General features: G+C 41.1%; 4 non-coding genes across 4 annotated transcripts; all 4 read right to left on the reverse strand.

Moving 5' to 3' along the window:
- Positions 1 to 502: 502 nt before the first annotated feature.
- On the reverse strand, positions 503 to 574 carry trnah-gug (transfer RNA histidin (anticodon GUG)). The gene has a single exon. It is a non-coding gene; the product is annotated as a tRNA-His (tRNA).
- A 1,915-nt stretch (positions 575 to 2,489) lies between these two features.
- Positions 2,490 to 2,561, reverse strand: trnah-gug (transfer RNA histidin (anticodon GUG)). The gene has a single exon. It is a non-coding gene; the product is annotated as a tRNA-His (tRNA).
- Positions 2,562 to 4,484: 1,923 nt separating this feature from the next.
- On the reverse strand, positions 4,485 to 4,556 carry trnah-gug (transfer RNA histidin (anticodon GUG)). Its single transcript has one exon. It is a non-coding gene; the product is annotated as a tRNA-His (tRNA).
- A 3,904-nt stretch (positions 4,557 to 8,460) lies between these two features.
- On the reverse strand, positions 8,461 to 8,532 carry trnah-gug (transfer RNA histidin (anticodon GUG)). The gene has a single exon. It is a non-coding gene; the product is annotated as a tRNA-His (tRNA).
- Between the last annotated feature and the right edge of the window lie 440 nt (positions 8,533 to 8,972).

Consider the following 8,972-nt stretch of genomic DNA (forward strand, 5'->3'; position numbering starts at 1 on the left):
GACATCCTAGGGCCCAAAAGTATTCTAATGTAGAACCACATTTCCTGTTGTCTGGACAGCACGACGTGATCCTAATACAAAAGCCAAATACTGCGGATGCTGGAAATCTGAAATGAAAACAGAAAATGCTGGAAATACTCAGCAGGTCAGGCAGCATCTGTGGAGAGGGAAACAGAGTTACGGTTACAAGTCGATGACCTTTCGTCAGAACTAAGTGATCCTATAGTGCTTAATACTCTGCCTTGTGGTCTTTTTAATTGGAGTGACAACATTGGGCTTTTTTTGTTTTTCAAATAAACTGTACCTTCTTCCTAACAAAAACTGAAGGATCTTTAACAAAAGACAGCCGACATGTTGAAACATTAAGAATTCTGTTCTCCCATTGGCTCATTGATATTTCATATCCTTTTATGTAATATGGTTGAAATTTTGTTCTTAAAGCAAGACTCCTATCATCGAATAAAACCTAAGGTCCATTGCCTTGTCATTGCTTTTTCCACAATGCCGTGACTCGGATTCGAACCGAGGTTGCTGCGGCCACAACGCAGAGTACTAACCACTATACGATCACGGCGTGCTACATGGGTCCTGGTGGGCAAGCTCCCAAAATTATTCTAAAGTACAACAACAAAATAGTTTTAATTACTATTTGTGTCCAGTTCCTGTGCAGAAGAACCAGAAACTTTCCTGTTCTCCAGGCAGCACGTCATGATCCTATAGTGCTTAATACTCTGCCTTGTGGCCACACTACCCGGCTTTTTAATTGGAGGCACAGCGTTGGGCTTTGGTTTTATAATCACTGCACTTTCTTCTTAACACAAACTGAAGGATCGCTAACAATTCTGTTCTCCCATTGAGCTTATCCAGTGAATAGCTAAGCCGTGCAAAACAGGAACGTTCCAGATTAGATCCTCATTTTGTGTTGTCTTAACTGGTCTCTGCCAGGGCAAGTCAGCTTCATAGAAATTTACAGCAAAGAAGGAGGCCATTCGACCCCTCGTGTCTGCGCCTGTCGAAAAAGAGCTATCCAAACTAATCCCACTTTCCAGCTCTTGGTCTGTAGCCTTGCAGTTTACGGCACTTCAAGTGCATATCCAAGTACTTTATAAATGTGATGAAGGTTTCTGCCTCTACCACCCTTTCAGGCAGTGAGTTCCAGATCCCCGCCACCCTCTGGGTGAAAAAGGTTCTCCTCAACGCCCCTCTAATCCTACTACCAATTACTTTAAATCTATGTTACCTGGTTATTGACCTCTTTGCTAAGGGAAATAGATCCTTCCTATCCACTCTATCCAGGCCCCTCATCATTTTATACACCTCAATTAAATCCATGTAGACTACATCAAATCTGCTACTCTCATCAACCCTCCTTGTTACCTCATCAGAAAATTCAGTCAAGTTAGTCAGACACGACCTTCCCTTAACAAATCCGCGCTGACCGCCCTTGATTAATCCGTGCCTTTCTAAATAACAATTAATACTGTCCCTCAGATCCTACTATGGTCAAATAGCTCGCTGACGCTCATAGTCAGCAATCACACATGAATAATGGCCAATACTAGAGGCCGCTCGTCACCTCGAAGCCATATTTCAGTATCAATCACCCTCTCAGGTGAAGAGCACAGGTGATAAAGCATAATTGAATATTAAAATTACCTCAAATTATTACTGTAGCAGGCGAAAGTTAAATCAGTATTCCAGAATACTATATCCTTTAATATAAAAATATATGTTTATAATGTTAGAATTATTGATTGTTGGATGTGGTTTCATACATTGATGTAATTTAATTACCTTTGAAATTTTGTTAATAAACCTTGTGATTGAAGCAACACATCAGTTAATTTCCGTTTCTGAATAAAATCTGAGGTCCATTGCCATGTCGTTGCTTATCCACAATGTGACGACTCAGATTCAAACTGAGATTGCCGCACCCACAATGCAAAGTACCAACCACTATATGATCACCACACGCTACATGAGACCTGACATCCTAGGGCCCAAAAGTATTCTAATGTAGAACCACATTTCCTGTTGTCTGGACAGCACGACGTGATCCTAATACAAAAGCCAAATACTGCGGATGCTGGAAATCTGAAATGAAAACAGAAAATGCTGGAAATACTCAGCAGGTCAGGCAGCATCTGTGGAGAGGAAAACAGAGTTACGGTTACAAGTCGATGACCTTTCGTCAGAACTAAGTGATCCTATAGTGCTTAATACTCTGCCTTGTGGTCTTTTTAATTGGAGTGACAACATTGGGCTTTTTTTGTTTTTCAAATAAACTGTACCTTCTTCCTAACAAAAACTGAAGGATCTTTAACAAAAGACAGCCGACATGTTGAAACATTAAGAATTCTGTTCTCCCATTGGCTCATTGATATTTCATATCCTTTTATGTAATATGGTTGAAATTTTGTTCTTAAAGCAAGACTCCTATCATCGAATAAAACCTAAGGTCCATTGCCTTGTCATTGCTTTTTCCACAATGCCGTGACTCGGATTCGAACCGAGGTTGCTGCGGCCACAACGCAGAGTACTAACCACTATACGATCACGGCGTGCTACATGGGTCCTGGTGGGCAAGCTCCCAAAATTATTCTAAAGTACAACAACAAAATAGTTTTAATTACTATTTGTGTCCAGTTCCTGTGCAGAAGAACCAGAAACTTTCCTGTTCTCCAGGCAGCACGTCATGATCCTATAGTGCTTAATACTCTGCCTTGTGGCCACACTACCCGGCTTTTTAATTGGAGGCACAGCGTTGGGCTTTGGTTTTATAATCACTGCACTTTCTTCTTAACACAAACTGAAGGATCGCTAACAATTCTGTTCTCCCATTGGCTCATTGAGCTTATCCAGTGAATAGCTAAGCCGTGCAAAACAGGAACGTTCCAGATTAGATCCTCATTTTGTGTTGTCTTAACTGGTCTCTGCCAGGGCAAGTCAGCTTCATAGAAATTTACAGCAAAGAAAGAGGCCATTCGACCCCTCGTGTCTGCGCCTGTCGAAAAAGAGCTATCCAAACTAATCCCACTTTCCAGCTCTTGGTCTGTAGCCTTGCAGTTTACGGCACTTCAAGTGCATATCCAAGTACTTTATAAATGTGATGAAGGTTTCTGCCTCTACCACCCTTTCAGGCAGTGAGTTCCAGATCCCCGCCACCCTCTGGGTGAAAAAGGTTCTCCTCAACGCCCCTCTAATCCTACTACCAATTACTTTAAATCTATGTTACCTGGTTATTGACCTCTTTGCTAAGGGAAATAGATCCTTCCTATCCACTCTATCCAGGCCCCTCATCATTTTATACACCTCAATTAAATCCATGTAGACTACATCAAATCTGCTACTCTCATCAACCCTCCTTGTTACCTCATCAGAAAATTCAGTCAAGTTAGTCAGACACGACCTTCCCTTAACAAATCCGCGCTGACCGCCCTTGATTAATCCGTGCCTTTCTAAATAACAATTAATACTGTCCCTCAGATCCTACTATGGTCAAATAGCTCGCTGACGCTCATAGTCAGCAATCACACATGAATAATGGCCAATACTAGAGGCCGCTCGTCACCTCGAAGCCATATTTCAGTATCAATCACCCTCTCAGGTGAAGAGCACAGGTGATAAAGCATAATTGAATATTAAAATTACCTCAAATTATTACTGTAGCAGGCGAAAGTTAAATCAGTATTCCAGAATACTATATCCCTTAATATAAAAATATATGTTTATAATGTTAGAATTATTGATTGTTGGATGTGGTTTCATACATTGATGTAATTTAATTACCTTTGAAATTTTGTTAATAAACCTTGTGATTGAAGCAACACATCAGTTAATTTCCGTTTCTGAATAAAATCTGAGGTCCATTGCCATGTCGTTGCTTATCCACAATGTGACGACTCAGATTCAAACTGAGATTGCCGCACCCACAGTGCAAAGTACCAACCACTATATGATCACCACACGCTACATGAGACCTGACATCCTAGGGCCCAAAAGTATTCTAATGTAGAACCACATTTCCTGTTGTCTGGACAGCACGACGTGATCCTAATACAAAAGCCAAATACTGCGGATGCTGGAAATCTGAAATGAAAACAGAAAATGCTGGAAATACTCAGCAGGTCAGGCAGCATCTGTGGAGAGGAAAACAGAGTTACGGTTACAAGTCGATGACCTTTCGTCAGAACTAAGTGATCCTATAGTGCTTAATACTCTGCCTTGTGGTCTTTTTAATTGGAGTGACAACATTGGGCTTTTTTTGTTTTTCAAATAAACTGTACCTTCTTCCTAACAAAAACTGAAGGATCTTTAACAAAAGACAGCCGACATGTTGAAACATTAAGAATTCTGTTCTCCCATTGGCTCATTGATATTTCATATCCTTTTATGTAATATGGTTGAAATTTTGTTCTTAAAGCAAGACTCCTATCATCGAATAAAACCTAAGGTCCATTGCCTTGTCATTGCTTTTTCCACAATGCCGTGACTCGGATTCGAACCGAGGTTGCTGCGGCCACAACGCAGAGTACTAACCACTATACGATCACGGCGTGCTACATGGGCCCTGGTGGGCAAGCTCCCAAAATTATTCTAAAGTACAACAACAAAATAGTTTTAATTACTATTTGTGTCCAGTTCCTGTGCAGAAGAACCAGAAACTTTCCTGTTCTCCAGGCAGCACGTCATGATCCTATAGTGCTTAATACTCTGCCTTGTGGCCACACTACCCGGCTTTTTAATTGGAGGCACAGCGTTGGGCTTTGGTTTTATAATCACTGCACTTTCTTCTTAACACAAACTGAAGGATCGCTAACAATTCTGTTCTCCCATTGGCTCATTGAGCTTATCCAGTGAATAGCTAAGCCGTGCAAAACAGGAACGTTCCAGATTAGATCCTCATTTTGTGTTGTCTTAACTGGTCTCTGCCAGGGCAAGTCAGCTTCATAGAAATTTACAGCAAAGAAGGAGGCCATTCGACCCCTCGTGTCTGCGCCTGTCGAAAAAGAGCTATCCAAACTAATCCCACTTTCCAGCTCTTGGTCTGTAGCCTTGCAGTTTACGGCACTTCAAGTGCATATCCAAGTACTTTATAAATGTGATGAAGGTTTCTGCCTCTACCACCCTTTCAGGCAGTTAGTTCCAGATCCCCGCCACCCTCTGGGTGAAAAAGGTTCTCCTCAACTCCCCTCTAATCCTACTACCAATTACTTTAAATCTATGTTACCTGGTTATTGACCTCTTTGCTAAGGGAAATAGATCCTTCCTATCCACTCTATCCAGGCCCCTCATCATTTTATACACCTCAATTAAATCCATGTAGACTACATCAAATCTGCTACTCTCATCAACCCTCCTTGTCACCTCATCAGAAAATTCAGTCAAGTTAGTCAGACACGACCTTCCCTTAACAAATCCACGCTGACCGCCCTTGATTAATCCGTGCCTTTCTAAATAACAATTAATACTGTCCCTCAGATCCTACTATGGTCAAATAGCTCGCTGACGCTCATAGTCAGCAATCACACATGAATAATGGCCAATACTAGAGGCCGCTCGTCACCTCGAAGCCATATTTCAGTATCAATCACCCTCTCAGGTGAAGAGCACAGGTGATAAAGCATAATTGAATATTAAAATTACCTCAAATTATTACTGTAGCAGGCGAAAGTTAAATCAGTATTCCAGAATACTATATCCCTTAATATAAAAATATATGTTTATAATGTTAGAATTATTGATTGTTGGATGTGGTTTCATACATTGATGTAATTTAATTACCTTTGAAATTTTGTTAATAAACCTTGTGATTGAAGCAACACATCAGTTAATTTCCGTTTCTGAATAAAATCTGAGGTCCATTGCCATGTCGTTGCTTATCCACAATGTGACGACTCAGATTCAAACTGAGATTGCCGCACCCACAATGCAAAGTACCAACCACTATATGATCACCACACGACACCTGACATCCTAGGGCCCAAAAGTATTCTAATGTAGAACCACATTTCCTGTTGTCTGGACAGCACGACGTGATCCTAATACAAAAGCCAAATACTGCGGATGCTGGAAATCTGAAATGAAAACAGAAAATGCTGGAAATACTCAGCAGGTCAGGCAGCATCTGTGGAGAGGGAAACAGAGTTACGGTTACAAGTCGATGACTTTTCGTCAGAACTAAGTGATCCTATAGTGCTTAATACTCTGCCTTGTGGTCTTTTTAATTGGAGTGACAACATTGGGCTTTTTTTGTTTTTCAAATAAACTGTACCTTCTTCCGAACAAAAACTGAAGGATCTTTAACAAAAGACAGCCGACATGTTGAAACATTAAGAATTCTGTTCTCCCATTGGCTCATTGATATTTCATATCCTTTTATGTAATATGGTTGAAATTTTGTTCTTAAAGCAAGACTCCTATCATCGAATAAAACCTAAGGTCCATTGCCTTGTCATTGCTTTTTCCACAATGCCGTGACTTGGATTCGAACCGAGGTTGCTGCGGCCACAACGCAGAGTACTAACCACTATACGATCACGGCGTGCTACATGGGCCCTGGTGGGCAAGTTCCCAAAATTATTCTAAAGTACAACAACAAAATAGTTTTAATTACTATTTGTGTCCAGTTCCTGTGCAGAAGAACCAGAAACTTTCCTGTTCTCCAGGCAGCACGTCATGATCCTATAGTGCTTAATACTCTGCCTTGTGGCCACACTACCCGGCTTTTTAATTGGAGGCACAGCGTTGGGCTTTGGTTTTATAATCACTGCACTTTCTTCTTAACACAAACTGAAGGATCGCTAACAATTCTGTTCTCCCATTGGCTCATTGAGCTTATCCAGTGAATAGCTAAGCCGTGCAAAACAGGAACGTTCCAGATTAGATCCTCATTTTGTGTTGTCTTAACTGGTCTCTGCCAGGGCAAGTCAGCTTCATAGAAATTTACAGCAAAGAAGGAGGCCATTCGACCCCTCGTGTCTGCGCCTGTCGAAAAAGAGCTATCCAAACTAATCCCACTTTCCAGCTCTTGGTCTGTAGCCTTGCAGTTTACGGCACTTCAAGTGCATATCCAAGTACTTTATAAATGTGATGAAGGTTTCTGCCTCTACCACCCTTTCAGGCAGTTAGTTCCAGATCCCCGCCACCCTCTGGGTGAAAAAGGTTCTCCTCAACTCCCCTCTAATCCTACTACCAATTACTTTAAATCTATGTTACCTGGTTATTGACCTCTTTGCTAAGGGAAATAGATCCTTCCTATCCACTCTATCCAGGCCCCTCATCATTTTATACACCTCAATTAAATCCATGTAGACTACATCAAATCTGCTACTCTCATCAACCCTCCTTGTCACCTCATCAGAAAATTCAGTCAAGTTAGTCAGACACGACCTTCCCTTAATAAATCCACGCTGACCGCCCTTGATTAATCCGTGCCTTTCTAAATAACAATTAATACTGTCCCTCAGATCCTACTATGGTCAAATAGCTCGCTGACGCTCATAGTCAGCAATCACACATGAATAATGGCCAATACTAGAGGCCGCTCGTCACCTCGAAGCCATATTTCAGTATCAATCACCCTCTCAGGTGAAGAGGACAGGTGATAAAGCATAATTGAATATTAAAATTACCTCAAATTATTACTGTAGCAGGCGAAAGTTAAATCAGTATTCCAGAATACTATATCCCTTAATATAAAAATATATGTTTATAATGTTAGAATTATTGATTGTTGAATGTGGTTTCATACATTGATGTAATTTAATTACCTTTGAAATTTTGTTAATAAACCTTGTGATTGAAGCAACACATCAGTTAATTTCCGTTTCTGAATAAAATCTGAGGTCCATTGCCATGTCGTTGCTTATCCACAATGTGACGACTCAGATTCAAACTGAGGTTGCCGCACCCACAATGCAAAGTACCAACCACTATATGATCACCACACGAGACCTGACATCCTAGGGCCCAAAAGTATTCTAATGTAGAACCACATTTCCTGTTGTCTGGACAGCACGACGTGATCCTAATACAAAAGCCAAATACTGCGGATGCTGGAAATCTGAAATGAAAACAGAAAATGCTGGAAATACTCAGCAGGTCAGGCAGCATCTGTGGAGAGGGAAACAGAGTTACGGTTACAAGTCGATGACTTTTCGTCAGAACTAAGTGATCCTATAGTGCTTAATACTCTGCCTTGTGGTCATTTTAATTGGAGTGACAACATTGGGCTTTTTTTGTTTTTCAAATAAACTGTACCTTCTTCCTAACAAAAACTGAAGGATCTTTAACAAAAGACAGCCGACATGTTGAAACATTAAGAATTCTGTTCTCCCATTGGCTCATTGATATTTCATATCCTTTTATGTAATATGGTTGAAATTTTGTTCTTAAAGCAAGACTCCTATCATCGAATAAAACCTAAGGTCCATTGCCTTGTCATTGCTTTTTCCACAATGCCGTGACTCGGATTCGAACCGAGGTTGCTGCGGCCACAACGCAGAGTACTAACCACTATACGATCACGGCGTGCTACATGGGCCCTGGTGGGCAAGCTCCCAAAATTATTCTAAAGTACAACAGCAAAATAGTTTTAATTACTATTTGTGTCCAGTTCCTGTGCAGAAGAACCAGAAACTTTCCTGTTCTCCAGGCAGCACGTCATGATCCTATAGTGCTTAATACTCTGCCTTGTGGCCACACTACCCGGCTTTTTAATTGGAGGCACAGCGTTGGGCTTTGGTTTTATAATCACTGCACTTTCTTCTTAACACAAACTGAAGGATCGCTAACAATTCTGTTCTCCCATTGGCTCATTGAGCTTATCCAGTGAATAGCTAAGCCGTGCAAAACAGGAACGTTCCAGATTAGATCCTCATTTTGTGTTGTCTTAACTGGTCTCTGCCAGGGCAAGTCAGCTTCATAGAAATTTACAGCAAAGAAGGAGGCCATTCGACCCCTCGTGTCTG

This window comes from Somniosus microcephalus, chromosome 22 (genome assembly GCF_052327205.1).
Source record: "Somniosus microcephalus isolate GS21.2 chromosome 22, FLI_Smic_1.0, whole genome shotgun sequence".
Lineage (NCBI taxonomy): Eukaryota > Metazoa > Chordata > Chondrichthyes > Squaliformes > Somniosidae > Somniosus > Somniosus microcephalus.